The 24,159-nt window shown below is 47.4% G+C and overlaps 1 protein-coding gene across 3 annotated transcripts in view; it reads right to left on the reverse strand.

Annotated features, from left to right (window-relative positions):
- Nucleotides 1–24,159, reverse strand: part of FSTL4 (follistatin like 4) — a 657,291-nt gene that overhangs the window by 616,755 nt on the left and 16,377 nt on the right. The window contains exon 1 of one of the 3 annotated variants that reach the window (XM_070465357.1): nt 6,645–6,731. The exons of the other annotated variants lie outside the window; for them this stretch is intronic. The gene's annotated coding sequence lies outside the window, so the exon portion shown is untranslated. Of the gene's footprint in view, nt 1–6,644; nt 6,732–24,159 lie in introns of those variants that run through there. 3 annotated transcript variants of the gene reach the window in all.

Below are 24,159 nucleotides of genomic sequence, written 5' to 3' on the forward strand. Positions count from 1 at the left end.
TTTGAGAATCTACTTCCATGGTATAGACAGTTGAGAGCATTATCTACAGCTTTCTGTGAGATACTTATACTTTCAGATTTTCTGAATGAGAGCTTTCTGACCTTTGTTTCCCCCTACTCCAAGATCCCCTGGAGAAGGGAAAGGCTACCCATCCAGTATTCTGGTCTGGAGAATTCCATAGACTGTATAGTCCATGGGGTCACAAAGAGTTGGACACAACTGTGCAACTTTCACTTTCACTCCACCTCCAACTATTGTGTGAATCCCTAAATCCCTATAGTCAACCACTTTTTGCTCAACATGCCTAATGCAGTTCCTGCTTCCCTTTCCCCTAAAAGACCTTGCCTTCATCCTAGGGGAGGGCAGCAAGACCAGAAGGCTGCGCCACAGCCACCCAAATGAAGCTGGATGAAGAGCTGGGCGATCCTGTATCTGTTGAGAAAAGCCCTTGTCTCTCAAGCCTTGCCTGGCCACATTCTCCTCAGGGCCTGCCAGACACTAAACCATTGATCTTGTGTAGTACCTACTACATCATAGTCATCAGTTCAACCAAGGATTATATGGCCATCAAAAACATGGATCACACCAGATGAATATAAGTGACCTTAAACTAGTGGGTATACTGAGGTTGAAAACACACACACACACACACACACACACACACACACACACACACTCATCTCCTTCCCCTAGACACTAAAAGGGGAAGATACAACAATCCATAACAGGAATAAAACAGTCTGAACCCTGATTAACTGCTCATCCATGTGATATCTAGAAAGGGGCCCAGGGGAATCACTGGGGCCACCCCAGTCCCCCACTGTTATCTGTGAACAGCCCTCTTGGACAGGGGCTTCCCAACTCTTTCCTGACTCTCAGGACTGCTCCTGTTGGGACCCACTTCATGAGGCTCAGAGAGCCCATCTCTTAATCCCACCTCTCTCTGAGCCCCAACACACTGCCTCGTTGGCTTCTTAATTCCCTCTGCTCACCCCTCCTAGAACCCCACTTTTGGTCTTCAGACTTCATACTCCATCATCCTGCACCCCAATCTCCCCCGATGTCCCAGTCCCTTGCCCATCTAACAATGAGAATCAGGCCCCCAGGGAGAGAATGAAGGAGACCCTGGTCTTCCCATCAAATGTCCAGCAGACACCCAGGCCCCTACTCTGCCGAGGAGTCCACCCTGGGCCTAACTCTGCATGCTATTTGCAGAAAGAATCTTTGCCTCCATTCTCCCCTGGAGGTCTCCCAACTGGGTGTATGCCCCAGAAATGAGGTATGTGCCATGCTCCTGCCAGAGGGAATAGGAAGAGCAAACAGAAAAACCAAACTTCCACACATGGATATGGGAAAACACAGGCAAAAATGTTCTCTGTTGTATCAGAGTAGTAAGATAGAAGAATTATTTTTTTTAGGATTCCCTATTATTATAAGACCTTCTTCAATGAAAATAAAATAAAGAGTTCATTAGATTTCTCAGGTCTTCCTGAAGTGTAAGTTGAAATTATCCCAGCCAGTACTGTGGGTGCAATGTTTTCCCGGCCTCTCTTTGTATGAATAGCTGTCCCATTTCTGGGATGCCCTGCGTCCTAGTCTCTGCTCAGTTTTCCCAGCAGACCCAAGACTTCCTAGGCACTGTTATCTGAGTACTGTTTTGAGTTCTATAAGAAACATTCTGAGACTTCCCTGGTGGACCAGGGGATAAGACTCCATACTTCCACTGCAGAAAGCATGGATTTGATCCCTGGAAGGAGAACTAAGATTCCCTGTGCAGCACAGTTGCAAAAAGAGAAAAAAAAAAAAATCAGTCATGTGGAAGCTGTGGGTATGGCCCCTCTTCAACCCTCAGTTCCCCACCAGATTTTTCAGCTCAAGGTCTCTACTCTGAATCTCAACATTGTCATCTCCAAGAGGCAGAATGTGCAAACCAAGTTAATATCCCCATGGGAACAGGAGCCAGGCCCCCCCACCCACCCACATCCATCCCCCAGAAGGAAGTCCCTTCCAGGTCACCAAGTTGCCTACATCCTTGTGTGTATTATATGGCCTAATGAAACTTGCTGGAATCCCCACAGCCAGTATTGCTAACTTTTCTTTTATCTTCTGTTCTAAAAACCTGTCAAACTCATCATCTCTGCCCCACAAAACAAATTTATTTTTTGAGTCATGTAGGAAAAAATTGATGTTGAAATGCTGCGAGGGTAGAGGCTTTTGTCTTGGTGTCAGGCGTCTGTGAAATCTAATGGAGCCATTCTCTGACAACATTATCTGTGTTTGGCTAATTTGGTGGAGCAGACAACGTCCTCTATTGAGCAGGAAGAATAGCATGCACAGTCCTAGAAAAGCAGAGAGTTGGCCCATCGTGGATAATTTGCTTCCACTATTCATCCTGCAGATAGGCACTCAATTACAGAGACGTTCATAGGTAAATTTCCATTCATCCTTTTATCACCTCCACACATTCATTTCATCATATTCATTTTATCAATAAAATAGTCATTTACAAAATAGCCTGAGGCAGAGATGTATGTCAGTAAACAAAAGGGCAGGTTTCCCTGTCACAGGATATTTTGTCCTGATTCTTTTTCTTCTACCTTTCAGAAAGCTCTATGGCTAATTCACTTTTTTGGTCCTCTCTTGGTAACTTTTTGTCCTATCAATACAACTCAGACTGATTCTCAAATGACACATAGCAATAGTAAATCTTTCCTAAGTTCCATGTTTCAGGGTCTCGTCCCAGGACTGAGGCTAGCTGGAGGGAATAGGAAGCACCCCTGTCCCTAAGGAACCCAATGAAATTGAGGCAGAGCCCAAGCAATGGGTCCCAGAACTGACAGGTGGTCTGCCAAGGGTGGGCATGCAGGACAGAGACAGCGGCCCTGGTGGCAGCAGGCCTGGCTCACTGCCCAGAGGTTTGGGCACCTGAATGCCCCAGGGCCACTGAGAGAACTGCTCAGGAGTTAGTTCAGCGTATCTACTGAGCTCCAACTGTATACAAGTTCTGATACTAAGTACCGTAGAGGCAAGGATGAGTCAGCCAGGATCCCAGCTTCCAAGAAGCTGTCATACAGGAAGATGTCAAGACAAGAAACTGTCACCTCTGCCACAAACTCAGGTTAAAAGCAGAGACATCAATTTGCCAGCAAATGTCTGTATAGTAAAAGCTATGGTTTTTCCAGTGGTCATGTATGGATGTGAGGGCTGGACCATAAAGAAGGCTAAGCACCAAAGAACTAATGTTTTTGAACTGTGGTGTTGGAGAAGACTCTTGAGAGTCCCCTGGACAATAAGGAGATCAAACCAGTCAAGCCTAAAGGAGATCAACCCTGAATATTCACTGAAAGGACTGACACTGAAGCTGAAGCTCCAATACTTTGTCCACCTGATGCCAAGAGCCGACTCACTGGAAAAGATCCTGATGCTGGGAAACATTGAGGGTAGCAGGAGAAGGGGATGACAGAGGATGAAATGGTTGGATGGCATCATTGACTCAATGTACATGAGTCTGAGCAAACTCTAGGAGATAGTAAAAGACAGGGAATCCTGGCGTGCTGCAGTTCATGGGGCTCATAAAGAGTTGGACACAACTTAGTGACTGAACAACAACAGGCTAAAACTGGGACTTGGACCCTGGAAGGTTTTTCTTCCAAGATGAAGCACTACTTGTAAGATCCATGCTGAGGGACTGGTTCAAGAAAATCCTGGCCAGCTCTGTGATGAGCAGCACACAGCCACACAGCAGGGTCACAAAAAGCCTCCAACATTCAGTGTTAGGGAAGTCAAGTGTGATGGTTAATTTTGTGTGTCAACTTGACTAGACCATGGTACCCAGATATTTTGTCATACACTATTCTAGATGTTTTATGAAAGTATTTTCTAGATGAGATTAACATTTAAATCACTGGACTCTGAGTAAAGCAGATTACCCTCCATGACATGTGTGGGCCTCATTACATCAAATGAAGACCTGAAAACAAAGAGGCTTGTTCAGTTACTGAATCATATCTGATTCTCTGTGACACCATGGACTGCAGCACGTCAAGCTTCCCTGTCCTTCACTATCCTCAGAGTTTGCTAAAACTCATGTCCATTGAGTCAGTGATGCCATCCAACCATCTCATCCTCTCTCACTCCCTTCTCCTCCTGCCCTCAATCTTTCCCAGCATCAGGGTCTTTTCCAATGAGTCGATTCTTGACATCAGATGGCCAAAGTATTGTAGCTTCAGCTTCAACATCAGTCCTTCCAATGAATATTCAAGGTTGATTTCCTGTAGGGTTGACTGGTTTGATCTACTTGTTGTCCAAAGGACTCTCAAGAGTCTTCTTAGCACCACAATTCAAAAGCATCAATTCTTTGGCTCTCAGCCTTCTTTATGGTCCAGCTCTCATGTCTGTATATGACTACTGGAAAAACCATAACTTTGACTATAGGGATCTTTGTCAGCAAAGTGATGTCTCTGCTTTTTAATACACTATCTAAATTTGTTTGAGACTTGAGTCCCCCTGAAAAGAGGCAATTCTGCCAGCCAACAGCCTCTGAACTTGAACTACATTACTGACACTTCCCAGTTCTCCAGTCTGCCAGCCTCTCCTGCATATGTGTACTTGCCAGCCTTCACAGTCACAGAAGCCAGCCAGCTCCTTAAAATAAATATCTAGGAACTGAGCTGATCTCCCTCACCTAATACAAATTCCACTGTAAAAGCCTCCTTGAATAGAATCAGCTTTCCCTCTTTAAAAATATATAATAAATAAACAATTCGATGGATGGATACATACATGCTGTTGATTCTGTTTCTCTGGAGAATTCTGACCAGTAACATCAAGTAGCAGAAATCCACACATTCTGTGGCATGTGTGGAAACCACCTACCCAGCCTGCTTCTGGACAGGGAGGAGACTGACACCCCGCTCAGAAAGTGCCAACGTTTCCAACATGGGTGAGGAGGGGAGGGAGAGCTGCAGATGAAACCAAAATACTTGGGAGGAGAACAGTTGTTTCCCCATTTGCAGAGGCTTCAGCAACATCCACACCCACCTGTCTCCTCCAACCGGGGAGCTGGGGCGGGGCCTGGGCCACTGAGTAACTCCCAGGCTCCGCTGTCATTCTCAGGCCTCAGAGCTGCTCCGAGAGAAAGCAGACAGCACTATCTTGAGGCCACAGCATGGGTCCCAGGAAAGCATGTACCTTACCTTGGCTCCCAGTATGGATGAAGTACCGAGTAAGGAAATCGCAGGCACCCACCTGGAGAGCACCAGCCTTCTAACTTCCTCCCCTCTCCTGACCCAGAGAGAAACTGGCTCCTGGGTGCCACTGGGCGGGCCAAAGCAACAGGATTAACTTATGTTATAACTATGTTTCCCTATCACTGGGGAGTCAAGAAGTAAACATTTCTTTTCCCAAAGCAGGACTTGGAACAACCTGGGTGAGGGCACCCATCATGTATGAATGGGAAGCCAAGTACCCAGGCGACCCTCCAGGCAGATGTTACCCGAAGGAGCCCCATCCCTGCAGAGCCCTTCCAGAGGAGGGCAGACACCCAGGTTCACAGCTGAGAAGCCTTTTGAGGGCACTTTGAGCCACAGTAAAGAGTCTGCCTACAATGCGGGAGACCTGGATTCAATCCCTGGGTCAGGAAGATCTCCTGCAGAAGGGAATGGCTACCCACTCCAGTATTCTTGCCTGAAGAATCCCATGGACAGAGGAGCCTGGTGGGCTACAGTCCATGCGGTCGCAAAGAGTTGGCACAACTGAGTAACTAACACTTTCACTTTGGAAACCTTTCAGGTGTGGCCTGTCAATCACACTATTGCTTTGTGAATATGCATAAGCATCATGAATATTCATGAGCATCATATCAGCCTTGCAACAATAACACCATTCCCTTTTGTTGTTACACAGCCTCTTTACATCCAGTGGTCTGCTGGGTCAGCGAAGATGCTGGGAAGGAAACATACATCTCCCCTCTCTGTTCCTCAGTCTCCCAACAGCAGGCCAAGGCTAATGTTTACTTATTTACTTTATTGTAGATAAAATCTGAGATGCTCAGCACCTTTTGGGGGAAAGCTGCTGCATTCTAAATGCAAGTATAACCTCATGAGCGCTGTTCACCTTCCCCCACTATACAGATGGAGACTGTGTTCAAATCTCATTTCTGTAAATAGAAATCTACTTCAGAAAGGTTTTCTTAAATCATTCATTTTTGACTGGCTTGCATAGGGTCAAGAGGGCTCTTCACACTTTAAATGGAGGACAAATGCAATAGTCAAAGAAGATGCTCTGCAAAAAGACACTTGAATGAACAGAGGGATGCTCAAAATTTACAGATGCAGGTCACCCTGCTCCTCTCTCTTAGAACTCTATTCCTTCACTTTCCACCAGCTGACTGCTGCCTCTGAAAGTCGTGAGGACATTCTGTAACCAGAAAAGAGCCACAGACTAACGAATGGGCAGTTCAAGCAACCAAGTGGAAAGCAGAGGCCTTCAGTAAACAGGTGCAGCAAGAAGGAAAGCCACAGGGCTGCCTCCGTGGACAGAGCTTCCATGGACAGAGGGTCAGATCCTCACTGCAAAATCCGGATGAAACTAAGGGAGGCCCTAGACACATTTAGACAGCATCTGCACACAGCACATGAGCCCACCTTGTCCCGAGATGGAAAGATGACATCTTATGGGCTCTGGATGGTACCTTCTGGGAGAAACTTCTCCAACTCCACCCAGAACCCTGCCCACCCCCAGTCTCACCCAACTTCCTGCACTTCAGGTACTGCCTTCTCACCGCACATTTCCCCTCTGCTGTGTCTCCACCCACCAGACACTTTGAACCCCTTGAAAGAAGAGGTTTACCCATCACTCAGTCTCAAATAAATCCTTGCTGGTTACACACTGAACTTTGTTTTTAAGGCATAAAATATGAAATAATCAACAGAGGTTTTCTTTTTTTAATATAGCCAAATGTTTACCTCCCCCCCCCCAACCCCACCAGCACTTAAACTTCTCTTAGTGTTGCTGCTCCAAACTGGAATGCAAGGTCCTGCCATCTTGAAGACTTAGTGTATCTCCATAGAACATGACCCATTGCTTTCCTAAAGAACCACAGTGCTGAGTACACACAGAACCCTCGGGATCAGGTTTGGGGAGGGTACACAGATACAGGGAGCATCTCCAGGACAGAACAAAGTCATGTCATTCAATCTGGGGCACATCTGGCAAAGCTCAGTCTCCAGTCCTGATGGTCCAAGTCAATTAACTGCTACCAGACATGCTGCCCGTCATCTTGCCCTCAAACCCATCCAGGCTTGAGGGCCAGCACGGGTCTGGGAACCAAGGATAACACCTGCAGCTGCAAGACCAGATGTTCAGGGACTTTGGTGTGAACTTTGCAGTATTAAAAAAAATTCAAAAAACGAAAGAGAAAAGTTAAGTATGCTATCTTGGCTGGTATCCTTTGGAATGACTTTGAAAGCCTGATGGTGAAATGGAGCCGTCTGGATTTTTAATTCTCTCATGCCTCCCCCAAAGTCACTGAAAGAAGACATCAAGGAATAAGCCAGTTGGGATCTCACTCAAGAGCCCCTCTGCACTTCTACACTGAGAGAGAACGTGGAGACCCCGGAGCCTCATGACAACCCAGACACCATGAGAGGCAAGCATGTCTCCTCTCCTCTGTCGCCCATGCACACAAAACCTGACAGAACAGAAAAAAAAAAAAAAAACCTCAGTGAAAGCACCAGAATTGTTGGATAGGCAGGATGAATAGTAACTTGTAGCTCAATCCGCTCACTTCGAGAGCAGTTGTTTAGAACTAGTGGTGTGAACTTGAGTTCAAAGACCAGGGGCAAGAAGGACCATTTCTCAGCAGTGGATCTGATGACCTTGAAGGGTAACATGAGTACTGGCGATGGTGTGGAGGAGGTGGAGAGAGGGCAGTTACCTTCCTAACTCCAAGAGCTTAGTTTGGTGGGTTCAGTAGTTTCTCCTGGGTCTGCACCCCACTTTCAGCAGAATTAGTCTTAACAACAAGATCTGGACTTTCAGAACACAAAGAGATAGTGTCCATCCCTGAGTCATGGTAGCACGTAGATTTTTTAAAAAAGAAAACTGTGTGAAAATAAACTCCAAACTAAATGGCCAGAGAAGAGAGACCAGTCAGCAGCTCAGGATGGAGATAGGAGGAGGGAGCTCGACCAGCATGAGGACTCTGCTCACAGCCGGCATCCCATAACTGCCAAGTGTAAAGGGCCATGTGGGAGAAGCCTGTTCTTCCCAGCAGGGCTGCTGGAAACACAGACAGGACGACTCACTTTTCCATGCCAGGTTCCCCCCAGCCTGCACAGCCCAGCCCTAGATAGCAACACTGGCTTCCACTGGGTCCATAGACACTAATTGGGCACCTGCTATTTGACAGGCCAAGTGCTGTGATCTGGGCATCCTACATTGCATGAGAGTGTGGCCTGGCTGGAGATAAAGACATTTAATAAGTAATTGCACAGCAGTTTTGATGCGCAGTTGGGATAGGTACTTCAAGGCCACGGGTGTGCTGTGTGTTTGGGGGTCACTTTCCCTCCTCAGACTACTGCTACTGCTGCTGCTGCTAAGTCACTTCAGTTGTGTCCAATTCTGTGTGACCCCATCCCTGGGATTCTCCAGGCAAGAACACTGAAGTGGGTTGCCATTTCCTTCTCCAATGCATAAAAGTGAAAAGTGAAAGTGAAGTCACTCAATCATGTCTGACTCTTCGCGACCGCATGGACTGCAGCCTACCAGGTTCCTCCGTCCATGGGATTTTCCAGGCAAGAGTACTGGAGTGGGGTGCCATTGTCTTCTCCATCCTCAGACTAAACCCATTGTCTAAAGCAAGGAGAGCTTGGGAGTCACCCCAAAGGCCTTCCTCTGCATACATCTGCCTGCGCAGGTTTCTGACTGCTGCTGATGAGTCCTAGGACTACCCCGATGGCTGGGGACACTACCCATGAGGTTGCCCCTCTCACAGGCAACACCCATGGGCTGGTCCAGAGTCTCAGAGCTGTCAGACCCTCTGGTTCCTCTGCACAACCTACTAAGTGTTCCATCTCCAGCCTTACTGCTGTCTCCTAGGCAGAACGCCTGCGATACTTGTATTTCAGAAACTCACTTTTCCTGTTGCCCCATACCAGATTCATCACCCTCAAACACCACCCTTATTGCACCATTCCATTCCTCAAAAGTGTTATACTATTTCCAAGCAGGCACCAGCCCATCAGGACTTACCTGTCCTAGTAATAGGTAGTTTCATTGCTAAGTCGGGTTCTACTCTTTCAACCTCATGGACTGTAGCCCGCCAGGCTCCTCTGTCCATGGAATTTCCCAGGCAAGAATACTGCAGTGGGTTGCCATTTCCTTCTCCAAGGGATCTTCCCAACCCGTGGATCGAACTCAGGTCTCCTGACTAGCAGGCAGATTCTTTACTGACTGAGCCACCAGGGAAGCCCATATTTCTCCTACCTAATGATGTAAAACCTCTATTTTGGGGAAAGAAAATGTTATTGAGTTCTGACATTGCTACTTAATAAGTTATCTCATTTACGGAAATTCAACAGACTTCATAAAGGCCGCTGTATTTTCACCCCTTCCCCACACACCCCATGTTACTCCTGCCTCAGGTTTTGATTTCAAACCTAGAGGGTCCTCTGCCATCTTAATTCTCACTACCCTTCAAGTTTTAATCAGGGGATGCCTCTTCTGTGAAATCTTCTACATTGCTCATATCAGTGGAAACCTGACCGAAATCCCATCCTGAATAAAAGCTGTTCTCATAACATCCTGGACCCATCCTGGGATGCAGAGGTAGCAGGAGGACTGCCTGAGGCAACCCTGGAGCCCTGCCTCTTCCCCACCCAACCTGAGGCCTCCCTGGGCCTGTGTTAGTCGCTCAGTCATGTCCAATTCTCTGTGACCCCGTGGACTATAGTCCACCAGGCTCCTCTGTCCATGGGATTCTCCAGGCAAGAATACTGGAGTGGGTTGCCATGCCCTTCTCCAGGGGATCTTCCCAACCCAGGGATCAAAACCAGGTCTCCAGCATTGCAGGCAGATTCTTTACCATTTGAGCCAGCAGGGATTCCTCAGACACAATCACCAAATGGCCAGAGTCTAGGAGCACGTACCTGGAGTCAACCAGAGGTAGGCTCAGGAGTTTTCAACATTTCAGGTGTGGCTTCTGTGCCTTCAGTCAAGTTTGCCATCCCCTTTACTGGCCCCCCTTTCCTCTACTCCACCTCTAAGTGCTAGAGGACTCCCAGAACCCTTTCATTCCCCTTCTATCCCAGCTCCCTGGGGATCACATCAGAGCTGTGGCTTTAAATGCCATGCAGGTACCTGTGGCTTCTGCGTTTATATCACAGGCCTAGACCTTTCCCCTGAGCTCCATCCAGGGTCATAGACCCAAGCTCCTCCTCAGTGTCTCCACATAGAATGTCTAAAGGAATCTTTAGCTCAATACATCTGAAATTACACTTCTGTTACCCTCTTGATTTCCACTTCTTGCAAAATTCATTCCTTTCCCAGGCTTCTCCCTCTCAGTAAAGAATCCCACCATCCATCTATCCAGTTACTCAGGATAAAAATCTAGGAATCCTCCACGATCCCTCTCTTTCCTTCATCCCTCATAGCCTATCAGTCACTCAAGGCAGCTTCACCCCCAAAATAACCAGTTCTTTCCACCACACTGTGCCACTCTAGCTCACTCACTATCTATCACATCTGCCTGGAAGCACCATCTCCACTGTTCTTCCCAATTCCGTGTTTCCCTGCTGTCCACCCTCCATAGAGGAGCCAGAGTGACCTCGTCCCTCCCTGGCCTCCAGACTCTCTTACACTAATCCCTGAACTCCTTACCATGGCCACAAAGTCCCATGTGATCCAGCCCCTGACATTTCTCCAACCCCAGTTCCCATCACACCCTTTCTGATCAGTCTTCTTCCAGTCCTCAAACACACCAGCCTCGGCCAAATGTCAGGGTCTTTGCCAGAGCTGATCCCTTTCGAGAGAGTGTTCAGCCTTCACATGTCCACATGACAAAGTCTTTCTTGTCATTCAAATCTATACTTAAACATCACCTCCTCAGAGATGCCTTCCCAGACCACCCAATTCAAGGTAGCTCCCCATAACTTCCTCCATCATTTTTGACTCAGCATCTCTGCTTTACTTTAGGTTCATGTATAATGTTCATCCCTAAAGGCATACTGTCCATGTACTTGTTTATTGTCTGTTTCCTCCAACAGATGGAGGGCAGGAACTTATCAGCTGCTTCCTAGTGCCCTGTGCCCGGCACTCAGTGGGCACTTATAAATGTTTGCTGGATATTTCCTGAACTCTGACATGGTCACTAGACTGGATCCTGCTCCTGATCTGAACAAATAAAAAGGACAAACTGGGCTGGGGCTTCCAAAGCAAAGTTCCTGGGGAGATGCCTCCCCATGGACCATCTTTTAACCATCTGGTGATTGGCTTTCCATGGAGAACAGACTGGAGCAAAGGACAGATCAAGAGGACCAGAGAGCATCTCAACTACAAGGTCATCTTCATCTTCAGGAGAAGTCATCAGTCCCCTGTCCCACACAGGAGAGCTTACCCCCCACACCATCCAACAGAAATATGATGTAAGCCACAAATAAGGGCCAAATAGGTAACTATGACTAGTCTAATGGCCACATTTTAAAAAGGAGAAAAAGAAACAAGTGAAATTAATTTTAATATTAATTATCAGTGTTTTATTTAACCCAATATATCTCAACTATTAGTATTTCAATCAATACAAAAAAATTAACTGGCTATTTTACATATTTTCTTTGTACCAGGTCTCCAGACTCGAGTGTGCATTTTATACCTGCAGAATATCTCGATTTGGACCAGCCACATTTCAATTGCCCAAGAGTCATGTGTGGCTGGTGGCCATCCCATTGAACAGTGTGGGTCTAGAATAATCGAGTTCCAACTATACTGGGACTTGAGGAAGGCATTATGTCAAAATGCGATCTATTTTAGTCTCAGATGTTTGTATCTTAGTCTCAGATGTTTCATCTTTTTACCTGACAAAAGTTTTCCTGCATTGAGAGAAAAACACAGAGTCTGCATTGATTTTTCTTTCCTTTCCCCTAAATTTCTACAACAGAACCCTTTGCAGTCCCTTGAATCCACTGCACATGTAAGTGGTGGGAACCTACCCTCCCCTGCCAAGAAGAAGAAGCAGGGTTTCCCCCTTGGCATTTCTGTGGTCAGGTTCTTGTATTTCCTGGCTCCAGGTCTACCGAGAGATTATCACAGTTTATTAACTGACTTTAATAGGAATCTGTTTCTGATAGTAGAACTAATGAATCCTAAAGCCAGTTGCAAAGAGTAAGAGCAATTCCATTCCAAAGAGAGAAGAGGCTTATTTGGAAATCTGAGAGTGGGCGGGAATTGCACACCTTCATACTAACAAGTTCCATCTCTAGCTGGTCAAAATCTCCTCCAACGAGCTACTAGGTTAAACACCACACAAGAGGGTGTGTGAAACTAGGGGTAACACCAACAAGCACAGTGACAGCCTGCTGAAGTAAGAACGTACAACCTAACACTATATTCCTCATGCTAGCCTCTCAGAGTAAACCCCATCCAGGAAAAGCAAGAAATTCAACAGAATTTAAGACAGTGAGTGTTTGTCCTGGAGCTGGCCAGGTCTTAGCACAAGGCTTGGGGTGAGGGAAGGAGAGAATGGAGGAACAGACCACATATGCCCCCTTCCCTTGGAGACTGCAAGGAAGCCACACTTGGTTTAAAATACAGAGTCTTCCAGTAGTCAACATAGAGAACATGTTCCTCTTTTGGAAGCCAAATTGAGAAGGAGCTGGGGGGACTCATGGATAAGCTTGATTCCATGCCCGTGGACCCTGGACATTGTGGAGTACTGTGACAGCAGCCGACCTGGAAGGTGAGCAAGAGCGAGGGGCCGGTGAAGAGAAACATGGCACCGGTACAGACTTCTCTTGCTCTCTCTCCTTTGTGATGCTCTGGGGAAAGAACATTCAGATAACTCACAGGAGCAGGAAGTTCAGCTTCCCATCACAAAAGCCTAAGGGCTGAAGAGGGCTCAGACTGATAAGGAGAGTGAAGGGGAGGCGGTAACCCAAGCATCTCTGTCAAGGGCAGGAGGTCACTGCCGTCAGCAAGTCGGGCTCTGGGGACATGTCCACTTTAGGTGTCAATTTGAAGCATCAGGTGCTACAGTGAGAAAGACAGTTTCAGGTTTTCTGAAAAACCGAATAAGGAACCTTGAGGATAAGGAAAACTAGAGCTCAGTAAGGAACGTTCTAAACTGTGCCAAAGCGCAGACATTTTTCTTAAATTCTCCTCTGCTTTAGCTCCCACTGTACTGCGTGCATACATATGATGACATGGCTTGTTCCAGGTGTTTCTCGGGTCCGGGGCACCTCAGAACCCAAGTGGGGGCCCCACCCTGACCAACTAAGTCAGAATCTCAGCGCGAGGGGCCTGGGTATCAGTGTGTGGTTCTAATGGGCAGCCAGGGTTGAAAACCACTGCTCCAGGGGGCTGAAGTAAGACAGGGCTGAAAGGGACAAGAAGGATATTACCCCAGAAACAGAGAAGTTCTAAACCAGTGGGTCGCCCATGGGGCCACTGACACAGCACAAGTGTGGGCTTTTCTTGCTGAGGTCATTTTAGCTCTGAATGAATTGTGCAGAGGAGACTTGAATTACTCTCAGATAAATCTTAGATTCCAAGAGAAGTGAAAATCAAGTGCCTCGTGATTCAGCTGCTTCCATGGGAAGGCACCCATTTCCCACTTCCCAACTCAGGACTGCAGGTCCGGAAAAGTTTTGCTACCTTACTGATGTCTGAGAGGTGACCTGAGACACTCATTTGGGCCATCAGACATCAGTAAGGTAGCAAACTTGGGCATTCTGGACCATTCCAGTAGTTTGAGGGAGCAGTGGGACAGAATACCTGAGATAAGACTGTCCTCCAAAATACAGAATGTGACATAGTCATAAAGGTGATTGTTCTTCATGTGTTGTTCTGTGCCAGGGTGCCCAAACTCTGCTGAACATCAAAATCACCTGGGAATCTGGGTTTAGACCACACAATCCCAGGCCCTGCCTCCAGATTTACTAAAACAGAGTGTTAGGGGGTGAGTTCTAGGAATTAATTTTTTAATTTTCCCAGCACAATGTCAGATTAAGAAACCTTTAGTTGGTCCTCGTTCCCAGCCACAGGTGAAACTGAAAGTCGCTCAGTCGTATCTGACTCTTTGCCACCCCATGGAATATACAGTCCATGGAATTCTCTAGGCCAGAATACTGGAGTGGGTAGCCTTTCCCTTTTCCAGTAGATCTTCCCAACCCAGGAATTGAACCAGGGTCTCCTGTATTGCAGGCAGATTCTTTACCAACTGAGCTATCAGGGAAGCCCTCAACCACAGGTGAGGAAGTCCTAACTAATTGCCCCACACAGCAAATCCCTGAAAGCTCTGTCTTCCTGGTAAGAGTAGCCAGAATTGCACCCAAGGCCCCAAAGGGAAATTTGCACCCCTATAGGGCTGGTTGTGTAAAGCTGAGCTTTACAGAAGCCCACAGAGTCTCCAGCCTGACATTTGCAAATACTAGAGAATCATGTCAGGCAAAAGCTAATGAAGTGGTTGTTGCACAATACAGAGGAGGCAGGAAGGAGGGAGGTAAGTGGGCCTCTGAAGAGCAGGGAAAGTTCCCTAGGGCCTTAAAGAGCAAATAGGATCTGCACTCGCAGAAAGGAGAGGGCATCAGCAGCAAGGTCTGTGACATGGCAAAGGCTGGGGACAGAAAAGTACACCTGGGGGCTGACCTGTCTGAAGAAGAGGATGCTCCTGAGGCCAGTGAACCCCCAGTGTGGAGGGCAGGAGTTAAAAGAAGAACCTTGCACCCTGGGGCTCTTCTGAACACAGGGTCACAGCTCCAGCTCCCCAGGAAAAGACAGGGTCCAACAGAGTGTAGGCAGATGGGCAAGACTACACAGGCCAGACAAACCGCTTAGGATGCAAGTCATCCCAACTCTGCTGATTCAGATCCCCCCTGAAGTTTGGCAGTCTCTGCCTGGTCATCATGACTGCCCCCACCACTACACTCCAGAGATAAAAAGTCCAGGGAAATCCATTCACAGTGGGGATGCTGACCCAGCACTCCGTGGGGGCCTGAGGATGCCTTATTGATTCCTTCACTGCCCTGTGACCCTCAGAAAACCCCCAGGAGGGGGCCAGTGCCACCCTCCCCACTGGAGGGCCTGAGTGAGAAATGCTGGGAAGTTTGCCCATCCGGCAGCAGATGAAATACTCCAGCTCTCCAAACCCCACGAGTGTCATTCTGAGTGGAAAATCACATTATAGGCTGGTGTGAGGTCATCAGCTAATTAGGCAAAATGAATGACTAAGTAGATTTTAAAAGCCACGTGGCCAGTGATGCCTCACACTGAGGCACTGACCTGTCCTCGATTATCTGAGCCCTGGAGACTTAGAGAAAATGCCTCAGCACTTAAGGGCCTTGGGAGGGCCTGGCCCTTGGGGCTTAGCTGAAGCTCAGAGTTAATCTGGGAGAAGAGTGAGACTGCTCAGTCAGTCCCCAACCACACGGCCTCCAGGCCCTGCTTCCCAAGGATACACAGGCCAAAGTCCACCGCCTCACATGCCCTTTCCAGTGGCCCACCAGCACTCCCTGGATCAACCTGAGAAAGCAACTAACACTTCTAGACACATATCCTCACGCCATGTCACTGTCTATTCCACACTATGTGAAGATTTTACTTCTATTGTAAAAGAACTGTCTCATTAAATCTTCCCAATAACCCCATGAAGTTGGCTCTATAATCATCCCCACTTTACAGATGCACACAGAGAGATCACACAGCAAGGAAGGGGTGGAGCCACGATGTGTGAACCTTGTCTGGTCTGATTCCAAGGCCCTGCTCTTGTTATGATTAACACGAGATCCACTGAAGTGATGGGAGTCAGGTCAGGGACACAGAAACTATACTAGGTCCTCTACACAGAGGAGATTTAACATAGTGAATGGCATACACAGGCCCTGGGACAGTAGGAAGGAGAAGGTGAGGTGACCCAGAGATGAGGAAAAGCCAAGAGCCCACACCTCCCCCGGGGTTGGGTCACAATGGCAGGAGACCAGGTTACCAACCTGGAGGCAGAGAGCAGGGATTTCGTCCCCAGGAGCTGGGAGCATAGAGGAAGGACCACTGTGGCGCTGCCCACCTGTGAGACCACCCGCAAGGGGAAGGAGGAGAGAGCTGAGAGGAGCCAGGGCCACCCCTGCCTTCCCACCCGCAGGCCTCCGGCCAGCAGAACCCACCAGAAGGCCCCCTGGTGAGGAAGCCTGAGGAGCCCAGTCTGCAGGTAAGCCACCCGCAAAACACTCACAGACGGCTGGGTGCAACAAGTGCAAATGCCCCGTGACTTCCATGGCGCCTGGTACAGGGCTCAGGGCCTCCGGGCCAAATGCCACACAGCCCTCCCCAAAACCCAGGACGCGGGTGTAACCACTGTCGCTACTTTAGAGATGAGGAAAATGAAGCTCAAGAGACCGCACAACATGCTCAAGTCATCCAGTTGAATTCGGATTCAAACCCACATCTGCTTGGCTGCTAATCCTGAGGGTACAGAGGGAATGGAGAGGCAGGAGCAGCCTCGTCCTGGGTTCTGAGGCCCAAGGACCTCATGGCCCGTGACTGGTCTGAGTGGGTCACCATCCATGGTGCAGGCTGATCACTCCTGCAGCGATCATGTGCCTGGGGCTGACCCCCAGGCCACCCGCACATGTTCCAACTCCTGGCATTTCTTACAGAAGCAGCAAGACCACATGGTTGGTGGAACTAAGAGCACGGACTCAGCCAGGAGCCACAAGGCCCAGCAAAGCCCCAGAACCCCCAACAAAGCCCCTCAGGGTTGCTGATCATAGGCAGGCTTGCAAGTCTCTGAAGGCTTGGATCCCACTGCTTTAGGGTCCTTGCTGATTTCATCCATCCCCCGCCCCCAGACTCCACTAGCTCAGCGCACCACCTCCTCACCTGATCCAGCTACTGCAGAGGGGTGCCATTGGGGAATGGAATAGGCTAATTCCTCTGAAACCTCCATTAACTTTACTACTTCTCTGTAAGTGCTTCATTGTAAATAATGATTCCGAACCACGGAAACACACTGCTGGAATCTCCCAGCGGACTTAAAATTAAATTCAGCTCCCATAGCCCACTCATGCAGCTTATTACAATATCTGCATCCTCCTGCAAGCCTCAGAGGGCTGCAAATATCTTCCACTCAGTCTGGGGAGACTCCAGTGCCATCCACCCTAAAGAAGAGGTTCATACACCCCTACACCTTCTTCCGTCCCACACCAAATCCCATCTCTCTCTACAAATGATAAATACTGGTGAGGGTGTGGAGAAAAGAGAACCCTCCTACACTGCTGGTGGGAATGTAAATTTGTGCAGTCACTTTAGAAAACATTATGGAAGTTCCTCAAAAAACTAACAAGAGAATTACTATATGATCCAGCAATCCCACTCCTGGGCATATACCCAGCACAAAACTATAAATTGAAAAGATACATGCACTGTTAAGATCATAGCAGCACTATTTATGATAACCAGGACATGAAACCAATCTAAATGTCCATCAACAGATGAATGAATAAAGACCATGTGGTATGTATACACAATACTACTCAGCCAGAGCAAAGAATGAAACAATGTTATTTGCAGCAACATGGATGGACTTAGAGATTATCACACTAAGCAAAGTAAGTCAGAAAGAGAAAGATAAAGACCATATATCACCTACATGTGTAATATAAAATAGACCACAAATGAATACATCTATAAAACAAAAACAGACTCACAGAAATAGAGAACAGATTTGTGTTTGCCAAGGGGGAGGGGGCATGGTGGAGGGAATGATTGAGAGTTTGGGATTAGCAGATGCAAACTATTATACAGAAAATGGATAAATAACAAGGTCCTACTGTATAGCACTATATTCAATATCCTGTGATAAACCATAATGGAAAAGAATGTGAAAAAAATGTATGTATATGTAACTGAATCACTCTCCTGTACAGCAGAAATTAACACAACATTGTAAATCAACTATACTTCAATAAAGTATTAAAAACCAATAATAACAAATCCCTTCTCTCTCCAGACTCCTTTTCTATAAGCAGGAATTAGACCTCAGTTGTGAGCACAGAAAGAACCCCATTCATCTCAGAAAAGGACGAAACTTCAAGTCCCCTATGCAGTCCCCCAGCACTTTTTAAGAAGATGTTGTTTTGAAGACAAAATATACGTACACAATTTCCAGGAAGATCAACAGAATTTTGTGAACCAAGCAAACCCTCCCAGCCCTTCACCCCCACAGCCTGCGCTGTACTCTTCCCCCAATCCTTTCTCAGGGCTCCGGACCCCGCCGGCTGCTTCTTTGTCTGCTGTACACAGTGAAATCTTTCCTGCAGCCTTGAGAGCAGACACTGTAGGGTTTAGCTAAAATAAGAACCACCTAGAACAAGAGACTAAAGTCAGCTTCACTTTGAAAATAAACAGGCTCACGTTCTGTCTCGTACCACCTGGGCAGGGACAGGAATAGCTGGAGGGCACAGGGCCCTGTGGAGGGAAGCGTCCCTCCTGACAGCTTCTAGAAACAAGTTCCAGGGGCTCTGGAGCCCCAGGCCTCCGCTCTGCTGGGCGACTGAGGAGCAGAGGTATCACTGCTGAGCCAGCAGGACCCTCGTGTTTGATCTCCTAGACCCCACACGAGGCATCTCGTCTTCTCTGCAGAGCAAAGTGCATCCTGAGGGCCCATGGAATGGATCTGTAGGCTCCCGTTTACGGGTCCCTCTGTGCCTGGGTGCTCTTTACTTGCTAAACTCTTGATAGCATTGGGATTGCAGGCAGGTTTAGGCGACCTGAGACATGCACAGTTCATCCAGAGATCAAGATGAAACCCACTGCCCACCCACAATGTTCTGGATGTGCCCTCTTGCTTTCCAACTTCATATTCCAACTCTGATTTTTTTAAAGAAAGAAAGTCTATTTTTCACAAACTAAAAGCCTAAATAAAGCCTTGAACAGAATATGCAGACTGGTGTGTGCTAAGTCGCTTCAGTTGTGTCTGACTCTTTGCAACCCCATGGACTGTAGCCCACCAGTCTCCTCTGTCCATGGGATCCTCCAGGCAAGAATACTAGAGTGGGTTGCCATTTCCTCCTGCAGGGGATCTTCCCGACCCAGGGATTGAACCCTCGTCTCTTACATCTCCTGCATTGGCAGGCAGGCTTTTTATCACTCGTCAGACTGGGGAACCCAATAAAAACTTGCCTGGACAGCACCTTCTTATTAATGAACTGACAGCGTGACAGCCACCCTTCCTGCCCTTGGACATGTGACTGCTCAGGTCCTGACAGCAGCCCAAGTGGGCCACAGCTTCAGCTCCATTTTCAGAGGAGGGAGTGTCATTGCTCAAGGTTATGTGACTTGCTCAAGGTCACTCAAGGGTATACAGCAAACAGCAGAGGTAAGACTTGAACTCTGATCTTCTCGTCCTGGATCCTCTTCTCTGCTCGGTACACTTCTGTTCCGCAGGGCCTCGGTGGCAGCAGACCTGTGGGGCTGCTGCTGCGGAGCCCTTGTCTCCTGCGGGGTCACTTCCCGCCAGCGCCTCGTCCCTGGAGTCCTTCCCCAAAGCAGAGCCAGCGCAGCTTGGCGGGCGGGCTGGGAGGGCTCGGCTGTCACACTGCATTTCTCTCCACTTATTTCTGCCTCCCTCATGACCTCAGTTTCACCAAGATGTTCCTTTAAATTAGATCCCAGAAGAAACTTCAAGGCAAATTCCTCCATCAGTGATGTTCATGGGACTTGTCATTGTTTATGCTATTTATAGTGCCATCAAATGCCTGGAAACACGTCTCCTGGTGACTATGTAGGTTTTCTCCCCCTCAGGCAAGAAGCCGACTCAAAACCACAGGCTTGTCTGGCACGGGCATTACCTTCTCTTTCCCTTCCCCACTTGATGCACATTTTTTTCCCATGAAACATTTAAATGGTCCTTCATTTTGACCCCTCCTAGTGTCCATGATTATACATTTCATAGCCCCTTGGCCTGTGTATAACAGTGAGGAAATAGAGCTACTTTACAAGGAGAGCAGAGGTTCCCAACTCTATAACATTGCACCAAACCCAAAACCACATAGAGCTTGAGCTTTTTTTAAGTGTTAGCGTTCAGACTTCGTGTGTCACTTCTTTTCTAGGCAACAGAGGAACAGTCTACTGACCCACCAGCAATATTTGTGTCCAGCCCTGAGCTAGGATAAAGGAGGAACCAAGACATACAATATCCTATCCCTTCCCTGGAAGAAAAAAAAAGCATATTAAACTATTGCAGAACAACTCAATGTACATTATAAGTAAATACTGCATTCTAACTAATAAGGGGCTATTTTCAGAAAAAAGCAGGAATCGATCAAAGTTCGACAAGGAAATTATAAGAGCAACTACTGATTTTATTTGAAAGCTATGTCTTCTGAAAACCTGTTTTATGCATTCCTCTAGAAGTTGATTAAAATTATGTTACAGTTGCTGTCAACCTTTGGAGAATTCACAAAGAGGTTAGGAAAGAAAGTAATGTTAAATAGTAAAAAACACAGATTAAAGAAAGAATCAATTAAACTGCTTTAAAGATCTTTCTTCTGATTAGTAGCAGAATTCCCTGAGGGATGCATGTCATGTTGTCCACATCTCTTTTTCATCTGGATCTTGCCAAGGCTGAGCTACAAAGAGACCCTCCCTAGGGCCCGGGGATATCTGGAAAAGAATTAGATAGTGGGCAAGATGAGCAACAAGTCGCAGAGTGAGAAGTCCCGGAGTGATGGCATCACTCGAGCAGGCTCTGCACAAACCAAGAAAGCAGTGCCAGGACGTGCCCTCTTAATGGAACAGCACTGCCTGGGAAGCAGTTGCCAACAAAGGACTCTATGTCCCAGCCTTTCCTGCAGCCAGGACTGGCTGTAAGATGGACTCTCTCAAAAGGAATGAGAAAGTCTGGGTGTCGTTTCCTGATAGTTAAGAAGTAGGTGTGCATTCTCCAGCCTTTCTTCCTCCTTCCACCTTGACACCAAAAACCACATGGCCCTTGGGAACAGAGGAGTCAAAACAAAGAGAGTTTTATAATTGTTGAATCTGCTTGGTGAGCATGCAGAGGCTTGGATTCATTGTGTGATATTTTTTTCTCTTTTGTTTATGGTTCACATTTTTGTGATAAAGAATGGTCAGTAGCACCCAGAGTCACCAGAGGCCCAGAGAACCATTCTTGGAGATGCACATCTAGGGCAAAATCTCTGCATCTGCTCCAGAACCGGTCCTGAGAAGCCACCATTGACGTTCTCCTCCAGGTGCCCTCACCGGTGGTCTGATTCTGGGCACTGACAGGAATGACCCCTCCTGAGACAGAATCCCTGCTCCTGCTCTGGGTACCCACGCGCTACTGGGAGATGTACAGATGAGAAGCACAGAGCCAGGGGAACCAAAAGGGCTTCTGGCACAGCCTTATCATGGAGACTTACCATGAGAAGACTCTCCGACTCACCAAGAGAAACCTCCTGGAAATGATCTATCAAGGACTGGAAAGATCTAAGGGGAACTGAAGTGAAGTGAAGTCGCTCAGTCGTGTCCGACTCTTTGCGACCCCATGGACTATGGCCTACCAGGCTCCCCCGTCTGTGGGATTTTCCAGGCAAGAATACTGGAGTGGTTTGCCATTTCCTTCTCCAGAGGAGAGCTGAGCAGGGGGGTGAAAACAGAGATGGAAAGTGAGAAAACAATTGTAGGACACAGCTAAGGCGACCACACCTCCCGGTTTCCTGGGACCATCCAATTTACACTCATTGTCCCAACACAATTGCTACTAGTGTCCCCTTTCATTTATCAAAGCCATCCTGGCTTAGACAACAGATACTACGGACCACCCTAGAAACAATGGGTGAAAAAGTCTGGAGGCGAGACTTAGCAGAGCTGTGGGGAGTGGGGAGGGGCGTGAGGAAGAGCCAGCCTACAGGGAGCACACCTGGGGTGGGGTCAGGGTGCAGAGGAGGGAGCGCATGCAGGAAGCCGGGGAGGAGCTCCTGCTTTCTCCTACAAGCAGTGGCGAGTCACTGAGGATTCTTGAGCGAGGTAATGACAGAACTCGCGCTCGGAAAGGGTGGGCAGAGAGACACTGGAGGCAAGGAGAGAGGCCTGAAATCCAGGTGTAGGGAGCATGGTGGCCCAGGAGAAAGGAGCATGAAAGGCAGGGGTATCGATGCCAAATGCCTCAGAGAAGGCTGAGGAGACACTGTAAGAGGGAAGAGTGAGTGTGAGGGGCCGCTGGGTCATGTCTCTAAATCAAACCCGCTGCCCTCCTTGACTGACAGAGATGCCTTTTCCTCCAAGACTTTGCGTTAACACAAGGAAAGAGAAAAGCTGATCTGACAAAACGTTAAGAATTATGTCTTTGATGTATGAACACTCTTTGCCCCTTTGGACCTTATAAACCAGAGTTCACTCCACATTCCCCTGATGTGTTCAAGGTGCACGTCTTCAATAACAAGCGGTCTCTGAAGGTAGATTTCCTCTTACAATCAAGGGACTATTTCCATTTTAGGGGCTTAGAAATGCTTCCGATTAATTGTTAATTTAGCCTTTTGAGACCTCAATTTATATGTACCATTGACCAGTGTCTGCAAACAATCTGAGCAGGGGAAGGAAGAGGTCCCAAGGAAATTAATGTAATGGTTTCATCTCATTACTAGAAGTGCTTGTTCCACCAGCCCAACAACTTCACTCATTCATTCAAAACCGATCTGAAATCCAATTAAAATTGGAGGTCACACACAGCAGCAGCGGTTGTTTCCTTATTACTGAGAGGTGAGTGGACTTCAAAACTACAGAAACCAAAGGAGATGAGAGCAGAGCTTGGTGAAACAACACAAGCCCCAGCATGAAGGAAAGCTGGAGGTGGAAGGTCCCCAGGGACTGTCATGGACGTGCACAGATACGGTCTGTGGAAAGCATTGTTTCAAAAAGAATATGGAACCCATCTTGAGGAAGTAGTTTCATATTCCTCCAGCAGACTGTTTATCAGAACCCACAAACTTTAACTCCACTCAAAAAGAGGCCAAAAAAAATTAAAATAAAATTAAGAATCAGAGAATTAACCTTAAAAGAAAGAAAGGTAAAAAAAAAAATTATGTAGGTCTATGGGAAAGAAGTGTTAGTCATTTGTTCATTTGTCCTTTTAACAATGTCTGTTAAGATCTTACTTAGGCTACAGCAGTGAACAAAACAGTATCTGTGCCCTGGAGGAGCGTACATTTGCAGTTGTGGACATGGAAACAGACCATAAGCAACAGACATGATACATAGGGGAAGTGTATGGTAGATTGAAAAGTGAAAGTCGCTCAGTCATGTCCAACTCTTTGTAACCCCATGGACTATACAGTTCATAGAATTCTCCAGGCCAGAATACTGAAGTGGGTAGCTGTTCCCTCCTCCAGGGGATCTTCCCAACCCAGGTATTAAACCTAGGTCTCCTGCATTGCAGGTGGATTCCTTACCAGCTGAGCCACCAGGGAAGCCCCATATGGTAGATTAGAAGGTGATTAAGTGCCATATATTCAGGAGACAAATGGGAGGCAAATCTTCAGTCAAGAAGCCAAGAGTTTCTACAGGATCAAGGACATTGAATGAGGACAAGTGGAAAGCAGAGCCAGATTTGGTCTTCACCAGGCATTCTTGGGCCACCCATATATCCCCCTCAGCTCCTTCCAAAATCAGCTTCAGCCTCCCAGGAAACAAATCAAATGAACAGGGACTTCCCTGGGGGTCCAGTGGCTAAGACTCTGTGCTCCCAATGCAGGGGGTCCAGGTTCAATTCCTGGTCAGGGAACCAGATCCCACATGCTACAACTAAAGATCAAAGATCCCACATGCTACAACTAAGACTCAGCACAGTCAAATAATAAATAAATATTAAAAAATAAAAACAAGAAACAAATGGGAAACATCTGAAGAGAGTGTCCCAAGGCAGCCTGGTTGGTCTACTGAGCTATAGTCACATTC

This window comes from Odocoileus virginianus, chromosome 3, assembly GCF_023699985.2.
Source record: "Odocoileus virginianus isolate 20LAN1187 ecotype Illinois chromosome 3, Ovbor_1.2, whole genome shotgun sequence".
Classification (NCBI taxonomy): domain Eukaryota; kingdom Metazoa; phylum Chordata; class Mammalia; order Artiodactyla; family Cervidae; genus Odocoileus; species Odocoileus virginianus.